This window comes from Drosophila biarmipes, unplaced genomic scaffold (genome assembly GCF_025231255.1).
Source record: "Drosophila biarmipes strain raj3 unplaced genomic scaffold, RU_DBia_V1.1 ptg000005l, whole genome shotgun sequence".
Lineage (NCBI taxonomy): Eukaryota > Metazoa > Arthropoda > Insecta > Diptera > Drosophilidae > Drosophila > Drosophila biarmipes.
The window spans coordinates 4,584,783-4,595,448 of NW_026114527.1; the positions used below are offsets into that span (position 1 = coordinate 4,584,783).

Consider the following 10,666-nt stretch of genomic DNA (forward strand, 5'->3'; position numbering starts at 1 on the left):
ATTTTCGTTGACATTCTTTTTAATATTTTGCCATTATGATCTCCAAGATATTTTGTTAGAGGTTTGGGTATAGAGGCGTAGTTTAAGACAAATTTTCTATAATAGCCCGTAAGGCCTAGGAAACTTCTTAGTTCCCGAATATTTTTTGGAAGCGGATATTTAGTAATTGTGTCAATTTTTTCTGGGTCTGTCTTAATGACGTTATAAGATACGATGTAGAAAACAGGTTTCGCGTTTAAAAAACTTTGATTTTTCCAAAGAGATTTTCAGGTTTGCCCTAAAAGTATATTTATAATTTTGTTTAAGACTTCATAATGTTGTTCAATCGAATTTGAAAATATTATAATGTCGTCCATTTTGTTCTCTTAAATGCCGTCCATTGCTCGCTGAAAAATTGTTGGTGCATTTGTTAATCCGAATGGCATTCTTAAAAATTCGTATTTGCCATTATTTATTGAAAAAGATTTTTTTTGACATCAGATTCTTTCATTAATATCTGATGAAAACCTGATTCTAAATATATTGTTGAAAATATCTTGCTTTCCCCAAATTAAAAAGAATTACTGATGGGTCTAGCATTGGGTACTGATGGGTCTTGCATTGGGTACCTGTCAGGTATAGTGATTTCACCTAATTTTTATAGTCAATAGTCTTAACTTACGGCTTCCGTCCTGATTTTCTCATATCTTTGGGACTACCAGAACTGGTGAACTGTTAGGGCTTCGGCTAGGCCTTATAATTTCTTCTGATAACATTCTACTGATTTCGCTATTCACAAAGTCGGTGACAGATAAAGCATACGGATATTGTTTCCCGTGTATTGTCCTGTCGTGAATAAGATGTATTTCCCCTTTTATGTCTGTTCTAAAAGGAATTTGCAATTTATTTATCCTTCTAATTGATCTATACCTATATTATTTATCTTTTGTTTGCCGAATAATTCAAAGACGGCGGGCTTGAAAGTTTTACATTTCGAACGATTTTTATTTATTTGATTTTTGACGGTATTTTCTTCGTCGGCACTCTCATAATTTTGAGGTCCCAAGATATGTGTATTTTTGACGGATATTTTTAGGTCCGCACTCTCAGGATTTTTAATTTCCAAGATATTTTTATTTATGTTGACGGATATTTCTATGACGACGTTCTCAGGATTCAAATCCCAAGCTTTTCTCACTATGTTCCACAAATAATGAATCTGTATCGTTACTACCTTTATCTTAAAAATATTTTTTTATAATAAATTCTTTTGATGGAAGAATATTATTTTTTTCTTCAAACTTTTATCATTTTTTTCTTTAGTATTATAATATCTTAACTTCTGTTTTCCCATTATATTCCAAAACTCCCTTTGCTAAATTTATTATAGCTCCAATTTTTATACCCTTGCAGAGGGTATAATAATTTCAGTCAGAAGTTTGCAACGCAGTGAAGGAGACGTTTCCGACCCCATAAAGTATATATATTCTTGATCAGCGTCACAAGACGAGTCGATCTAGCCATGTCCGTCTGCCCGTCCGTCCGTTTCTACGCAAACTAGTCTCTCAGTTTTAAAGCTATCGGGCTTAAACTTTCCCAAAACCAGCCGGATCGGACAACTATATCTTATAGCTCCCATAGGAACAACCGAGGAAAAAATTAAAAAAAAATTATATATTTCGTGTTTTTTAATATATACCTTTCTAAGCTTGGAAATAACATTTTTTATTTGGTTTTGAATTTCGAATTAAATTTTATCAAAATCGGACGAGTATATCATATAGCTCCTATAGGAACAATCGGAAAATTGTTGTATTTTTAAGAATTTCGAATTCAATTTAATAAAATTATCAATTATTTTTTATAACTGCAAGCGTATACAAACTTCGGCTTGCCGAAAAAAAAACATCGATGTCTTCGATGTTGGCATCGAAGTTTCTCTACCTCGATTCGAGGAAGAGTACAAAATTCGGACTTAGTAGATGTTATCGAAGGGTTTTCGTATATGTTCTGCTTTATAAGAAATCGCAAAAACAAAAGTAAAGTATTTAAATATAACGAATCTTTTTTAATAATTGTCGAGATATTATAAAAGCACTAGTATCACGAAGAAAGGGAAAAAGTCCGTAAATGTCCCAAGTCTTCAGCACTAGATCCATTCAGCCATGAAGACAAGGGGACTTGAAGGCACTTTTCGTTCTTTCAAGTTGGGAGGCAAATTTCTAACGCTCCATTATCATAGGATGCCAAGTTTCTATAGTTAGTATAGATGAAACGCTCCTAATTTGTGCTGAGTTATGTCCGGTACTTGCAGAATTCAAATTTGTATGTTGGTCCACGAGTCTCCTTCGACAGCGCATTTGGATCGTAAATGCTTAAGAGGTCTGCAGTCAGATAGTTCGATCATGCATTTGCTGCTTTAGGATCGGGAAATTTACCCACACATCGTCTCGTTTGCTCTCCGCCTATTTGCTATAAGTGGCGTTGATTTTTATGGCCCTGTCTATACAACACTGAAAAGTCGTGGTAGGCCTCCGTATAAGTCATCTAGAAGTTGTTTTAGATTTAACCACCTTCCTTATTTCTTTTTTCTATTTTATTCGCTTTTCAAAGGTTCGTTGGGCGGTTCAAAAAACGGATGCGAGTTTGCATTCACACCACTATGGGAAAAACTTTTGCTCAAAACTTTTGCACCTACTCTTACGAGCTGTGGGCAGCGCGCTCCAAGGCGCAAAAGATCTGGCGAAAGTCCTCGTCGGAATCGAGGTGACGGAGAGGCGCTGATTCCCTATCATCTGTGAATAGGGGCCCTGCTCGCTTTATTTTTTGCTTTAAACCTTAGCAAATGCCACGTACGGAATGCGAAACGTATTATACCCATTCCAAACTCTTACCACATCAAAACCCACCCTCTCTCTGTTTTGAAAGAAATAGTTAATCTGATGGTATTTTTTGATAAAAAAGTTTTGTTTAATGAGCACCTCCATTTTATATAACCAAAAGCATATGCACTGTTAGGCTTTGTTTCACTGATCCGTATTCCAGACTGTCTGTTTACTCTGCGTTTGTCCGTTCTAGGATTGAATATGTTTCCTTTGTTTGGAATCCCTCGGGAAATGTCCAGATCAATGGGATTGAGAGGTTGCAGAAAATGTTTTTGAAGTTTGCATTGCAATCCTTGCGCTTTAACGAAACGGTGCCACCCTATGCTAGTCAGTGTTCCTTGCTGCATACTTGTTCCTTGAAGGAGCGCCGAACAATTGCTGGCCTTTCTTCCTAAATGCTTAATGTTGATTAGTTGTATCCAGATAAGGATTTATCTATTGGCGATATTAAATAAATAAATAATAGCATAACAGACGGTATAGCAAAAAAGATAAACTTATTTGCGGTCCTGACCTAGCGCAACGCCTAACCGAATGAGGAATTGGAATTGAGTGAAATTGGAGCTCCCCAAGCGGACACTCGAAAGTCCGAGCGAGGGGTTTTTTGTTGAAAATAACATCAAGCTGACGCCCAGTTTGCTCAGTTCAACAAGAAAAAAATAAACAAAATTTCGGTTTTGTAAAAGCAATCAAAAAAAAACAATTTTTTTCCAAATTCCTCCTAAACCTAAAAGAAAAACAATGCCTTGCGATCCAATAAGCAAAGTAAAGTAAAGTTAGTTTAAACTTCACGTATGTAATATCTTCTAGTTATGAATGGCGAGCTTAAGAAATTACGATGTTGAAATAATGCAAAAAGGTAGAACAGAACAAAACAGTTTTGAGTGATTCTATCGATTTGAGTGTCTGGTCTCTGACTCGGAACAAACTTTTTTTATGTGAAATAAACAAATATTAGATTCCTTTTTACAGAATTTCAAGACCACCTCATTTTCTACGAGGGAGTCGATTGGTACCAATCGAAATCTTTTGTTTATGTACGGTTTTTTTTACAATACAAGAAATTGAAAAAAAAATTCTAAAAAAAAAAATGCAAAAAGGGATTTATGCCCGAGCAATTCGTTGGTCATAACGTAAATTTATACTGACACAGGATAAAAAAGAAGCAAGAAAGGAAATTAGCTTCGGTAAAGCGAAGTTTGTAAACGCCTGCCATGTACAAACCATGTACATTTTTAAGGGTTCTTGCTCTGTATTTCTCTGACTGTTTTTTTCTATATCTTAGAATCGACAGATTTTTATTAAATTTATCCGAATTTTTTAAAATACAAATAAAATAATATGTTAAAAAAACACCGCAGCTATTATTTGTTTCATAGTACTTTCGTCCAATTTACGGACGGACAAACAAACATGGCTAGATCGACTCGTCTAGTGATGCTGATCACTAAAAAAAATTGCTTTATTTTTTATATAAGAAATGAAACTTCACTTTATTGAGATGGTTTAAGAATTTATTTTAACGCACGTGGCTTAGTTTGTGTGAGCTTTTTTAAGGGCATTGGTTGTGCAATCAATGCTTACTCTTACTTATGTCGTGGTCTTAATATTTTTTTGCGTGCTAACTCTTTCCTCCTTAAACGCGACTGTCCTCAGTCGCAACGAAGTGGAGTACTGGTCCGGAAAGTGAGGGCTTTTCTTGCCTTTTTGCCAAGGAAGCTGTGCTTTCCGTTGACTTTCGTTTTCGTAGAAGTTCCGTGACAAATCCTATTATTAGTAGAAGTAGGATGATGGCGAATCCGTAACTAACGGAAGATTCTAAAGTTGTTTTGCTTCATAATTTTCCAGCGCTTTTGTGTTGTTGATGTTGAGTTCCATTGAAGTCGTTCAGAAGTATGGTGCCTGGCAGTGTTTCTTCAAAATTGTTTTGATTGTTGATCATCTTACATTCTGGTTCTCAAATGTTTAGAAGAGCGTTTACACAAGTGTCATTGCTTAAATCTATCAAATTTTCTGAATTAGAAATTGTGTTATCATTTGCAAGGTTGATAATAAATAAATGTCTCTTATATTCAAGCAAATTTTCATATTTTACATAATTGATTACATGGTTTATGTTATGGTTAATGGGAGGCTTATAATATAAATTGGGTCTTTGCCATTTGTGGCTAATTTAACATTAGCAAATTCCAATGATTCCTCTATGTTGAAAAATAAGCTGTTTTCTTAATTATTTGATTAATGAATCTAAAGTGAAATTAATACCTACTTATTTATTAGGTGGAATGTATTATCTTAAGATTCATATCAAATTTTTGGGAGTGTCGAATTCTACTTGAAAAAATTATATCTTTGTTGTTTTTTAACATATAACCTTTTAAGCTTGGAAATAACATTTTTAAATTGGTGTAGAATTTCGAATTAAATTTTATCAAAATCGGACGACTATTTCAAATAGCTGTTATAGGATCGATCGGAAAATTTGTGGAAAAATAATATGAAAAAAAAATTATAGCTTTGGGGTTTTTTGACATATTACCTTATATTGGGAATATGATTTGTTAAATTTTTAAAAATTTCGAATTCGTCGGCCAGTGCACTTATGTTGTTCTTATTGTTGTATGCACTTGGCTGAGTTCGATCAACTTTGGAAATTGGCTTATCTGCATTCCCACGATTGCTGGCCAAAAGGTGCAAGCTCAGCGCACGTGGCTTAATTCGTTACCTTCGCATTGGTAGTGCAATCCGTGCTCACTCTTACTTATGCCGTGGTCAATTCCTCACTTGCACTGAAGTCTCTCAGTTTTGTAGCCTTTTTATATATTATTGTAAAGGATTTCTACCTAACCAAAAAAGTTGAAAGCTATGAAGATCAGCATGATTACTTCTTATTTGCTTAAAAAATGATTGTATCAATAGTTTTTATATGATTATATTTATGTATATTATTTTATTATATTATATTTCTATCGCCATGAAATACCATCATTATTATTTTAAATGAATTCTTGTAAGTCAAGACATTCGGCACTGCTAACTAGCTTTCTTTAACCCACTAATGCAGAAGTTATCTCTTGGTTAATTAATATGTTTAAGGGATGCGACTTGCAGGCAAAAACCATTGCCACACATTATTGTATAATTCCTTTTTATTTCCCCGTTTTATCGGCTAATTCCTATTTCGATTGTTATTCATCTCTCGACAATTAAAATTGGCTTATTGTTTTTGCATGCAACACTATCTTCCTGTAAGAATAATTAAAGGCGTATCTTTTGAAAGAGAAAGACCACCACGACCATTTACCATCGATCTAGAGCCAGGTTACATTTGTTTGTTGCATGCGCAACATGCTGCTACCAAGTTCGGATTTGGGTTGGATCCCATAGTCGTATTAACGACGGTAAGCTGGCTATTTTGCGTTAAGGCGACTCGGTTAATAATTTTTTATTATTAAACTGGGCGCAGACGGTATTGAACCCCTCATTGAGTTGCCTTAAAGCACCTGAGATAGGCTGTCTCGAGTCTGCTTCATAAAGCCGCTCATCTCAACCACCATTTTTTTGCAGGACCCACATGACCACATAAGATCAGAGTTAAAATCAATAAAATCTTTAGCTCTGCTGGTAAATCCTGAACATTTGACTTGCATCATCGAATCTAAGCTAAGAGATTAAATAAATCTAATAGAAATGTTAAAATAACTATAAAGACATACTGGGAGATATATTTACAATTTATAACACAATTGTTAGGCTAAGCTTTGTAAATAAATACACACAGAACACTCCCGCAAAATCACAGAAAAAGACAAAAACTCGGAGCACAAAAGTAAGCACAGGAAGTAAGACTGACGCAAATCAACGGGTAACTTATGGTAACAAACATAGCTTAGACCATTAAAAAAAAAAGATTTTATTGGCATTGTGGAGCTCTTTAGGTAAAATTTTATATTTTTTCGACGTCGTTAGGTATTGTTGGCGTTCAGCAGAACAGTCTATATCATTTAAGGGGGTCGTCCCGTGTTAATTTAATTTTTTTTTATTAAATATATATATACGCGAAGAAATTAAATTTTACTGTAATCGTCCGATTATCAATCGAAAGGTATCGTACCTTTAGGAAATCAATTGGTTTGGGAGAAAGAGCGGTGTAAGTGTAAAAGTTAAAATTTGGAAAATTTGATTTTTTGCACGAAGCTATATTCTCACTTAAAATATGCATCGAATGACTCTTAAACTGTCCAATGTTTTGTTTTAAAGTAATATGCAAAACACAATTTTGGGGAACTTTTCAAAATTAAAATTTTATTTTGGTTGTCAGTTTGTCCCAAGATGTAAGTCCTGAAAATTCTAGATCACTCGTAACAATTTTAGGGCATTAACCTAATTGGTACGCAACGCGACATACGAACAGCTGATGGCTGGCCGTCGCCGGCGAACGGTTACGCTGAGCGAATAGCTAATAAAAATAAGAAGAAAGAAAAGCGCGTGGAAGCTGCAAGTTAACCGGAGAGCCATACAAACTTTTAAGTTTGGCTTTTGTTACAATTTCTTGTCAAATGAACCAATTTCTGCCCTAGTTAAAATCTGTGCCAGCATATGATGCAATTAAAAGATACATGGAGTGAAACGAAAAGAGCGGACTTTTATTTGGGAATTTAACAACGGACTTAAGAGGCACGACTACGGAGGCATTGCCCGGCGAGGCAATGTTCGTAAAAACTTTGGTGGAAAACTTCAGCAGCAAATAGAACCATCTACGACCGCGATATGGAGAGAGATCGACGAGTCCAACAGAGATTATTACAACATGAGAAGGTTCGATTTCCACCGCTTTTAATAAGAGCTTGGTGGCCAGAGGGCAGCCTTGGAGTACATATAATGGATGGCACAGGTGGTCGGAAAATGAAAATGGAAAACATTTCAGACTTAATGTCTGTTACAAGTTGTGTGTCTGTTACAAGTTGGATTTGGATTGCGTTAGTGATATATACAGTGGCGTGATCACGGCGGTTACATCGACCACACCTAAGGTGCCAATCGTAGCATCCAGATGTCAGCTGGTAGCAGCACACTGAAGCAGAATGGATTGGAACAGATAGGTGTCCGGGTTGGCTGCTCAGTGGGAACCAGGTACATCGGAAAATATAATGTATGTTACCGCCATTGAGTGAGCGCGTTTTATAGTAACCCATCCCGGAGCAGCTTTCGGCGGAACCATGGTGAATTCTACGTTCTATAAAGGAAGAATGGAGCGATTATCCTACGGGACCGCAAGCTATCATCCCGGGCAATTGAAGGCAAATCGCAACCATATTTATGCAGGAACTCTGTTGAACATGACCTACACGGCGCCACGAGCGACTGCAAGTACGAGTTTCATATACACTCGTACTTGCAGTCGCTCGTGCTTATCCTCAAAGTATACCGAATTATGCGAGCACATGTCAGGGCACTTGGGACACAAGCCAGCATATACGTATTTACAGACATTCGCGCCGGCAGTGTCAAAAGTATGCTTAAATGCATCGCAAATAGCAAAAAGACAAGTTATTAGTAAGGACTTTCCTTGCTTTTATGGAAATCCAAAAAAAATGGCCAATGTTTATTAATTTCAAAAATGCTTGAGCGTTGTTTAGTTACGTGCCATAACGATGTAGGGGCCGAGTTGTAAGGTGAAAGACAAGATTCAACGGACTTGGTATTTTACCTACTCGTTATCAAAAATCCGAATAAAGGAAAATCGAGACTAGTTTGGGACGCTGCAGCCAAGGTGGAAGGGATCGGCCTCAACACGATGTTATTAAAGGTACCGGATCAACTACCCTTGTTGGAGTAATATTAAGATTTAGATAGAAACCGGTCGGATTATGTAGAGATATAAAAGAAATATTCCACCAGATAATGGTACGTAAAGAGGATCAAAGAGCACAACAATTTCTGGAGATATGGCGACAACACTAGAGAGCCAGATAGGTAGAGTACTGACCTTTGGTGCTTTCTGTTCCCCAGAAGAGGCTAACTTCGTGAGAGATAGGAAAGCTAAACAATTCCTTGATCAACACCAGAAGGCAGCGAAAGCCATTTTAAGGAATACATTTATAGATGACTGGCAAAGTTGTGAGTCTGAAGAAGAAATAGTCCGCATAGCTCATGAAGAAGAGGGGCTGGATATCAAACTCGTCTACAGTAATGCGAACGCTCTTGGGTGTCATTAAAACACCTAAACGCATCATTAAAATGACCGAGTCTACGAGAAACAAACGAGTGCTAGGAATGTGGTGGAATCCTAGAGCCGACCACTTTACATTTGTCAACAAATTTGGAGAAAATATTTATAACGAAACTACAGTCGTGACAAAGAGGTTTATACTTCGAATAGTTATGACCATCTTTGACCCATTAGGTCTGCTAGGATTCTATATAATTCAAGCGAAGCTGTTTCTACAGGATATGTGGAGGTCTGCCGTAGGTTGGGATAAACCAATCAGAAAAGAAGACCGTGTTCGTTGGGCTCTATGCTTAAGGCAACTCAAACACATCGAATATCTACAAATCCCACGGTATTTTGGCTTATCTACTGAAACATGTAATATTCAATTACACATATTTACAGATCCGAATATCCATGCCTTTGCCGCTGTAACCTACATAAAAATCGAAGAACGAGATGGTACCCGATGTACGTTACTGGCCTCTAAAAAGAGAGTGGCGCAGGTGAAACACATTTCAATCCCTAGAATAGAACTATTGGCTGACCGATTCCTGGAATATTGCGAAACCTCCGAATGGAAATGGAAGGAATACCACTGACCGTCTACGGAGCTAAGCCCATACACTCTGGAGAGGAAAAATGTCCATGAACTAAAGGAGTCATTATCAAGGCTGACAAGCGCCGTCCCGGAAATTAATCGTTTTAGCAAGTGGGAGAAGCTGCGAGGAGCCCTAAAATGCGTTATGCGTTTTTAAAGCAAAATAAGCAAGAGAGAATTAGCGTCGGAGGAGGCAAAGATAGCCACACGTACTCGGAACCTGGATGATGTAAACAACGTGTTTTACAGGATAGTTCAAGAGGAAGCGTAAGCGGAAGAAATAATTCTTTTACGCCGAGGAACCGTATTAGGAAGGAAGAGTCCAATATATAAACTTTCGCCTTACTTGGACAAAGCAGGCGTGCTGAGAATACGCGGCCGGATTGATCGAATGAGCGAAGTAGATATGAACGTGAAAAGGCCAGTAATTCTACCTAAAGAACACAAAGTCACCAATCTTCTGGTTGATTATTTTCACCGTAAGTTCCACCACCAGCGATCAGAAATTGTAGTCAACGAGATGCGCCTATTAAATCACATCCTGGGACTTAGAGAGTTCAAGCACTAGCAAACGCTTGTCAGACGTGCAATAAGAAAACGCCTCCGGAGCCACCGGAGACGGGAGATATTCCGCCAGAAAGACTTGCTATTATTGAGATACCTTTCACGAACACTGATATCGACTACCTCGGACCGATCGAGGTGAACGTTGGAAAACGACGACAGAAACGGTGGGGCGTACTGTTCACTTGTCTCACTGTAAGAGCGGTACACATCGAACTAGCTAACTCGCTGTCGAACACGAGGAGTGCCGAAAAGAATAAAGTCGGACAACAGACCCAATTTTCGAGGAGCGAGCCGACTACTACAAGAAGAAATCGGGAGGATCCCATCGAAGGAGCTGGAAAATAAGTACCCAGAGATCGAGGGGTCTTTTATACAGCCAGAAGCGCCCCACATGGGTGGCGCATGGGAGCGGATGATAAGATT

The 10,666-nt window shown here is 37.4% G+C and overlaps 1 long non-coding RNA gene across 1 annotated transcript; it reads right to left on the reverse strand.

Moving 5' to 3' along the window:
- Positions 1 to 221: 221 nt before the first annotated feature.
- On the reverse strand, positions 222 to 1,107 carry LOC122818756 (uncharacterized). The gene is made up of 3 exons (XR_006368259.2): positions 910 to 1,107; positions 662 to 825; positions 222 to 608 (listed from the first exon to the last, which is right to left on the reverse strand). It is a non-coding gene; the product is annotated as an uncharacterized LOC122818756 (long non-coding RNA).
- Between the last annotated feature and the right edge of the window lie 9,559 nt (positions 1,108 to 10,666).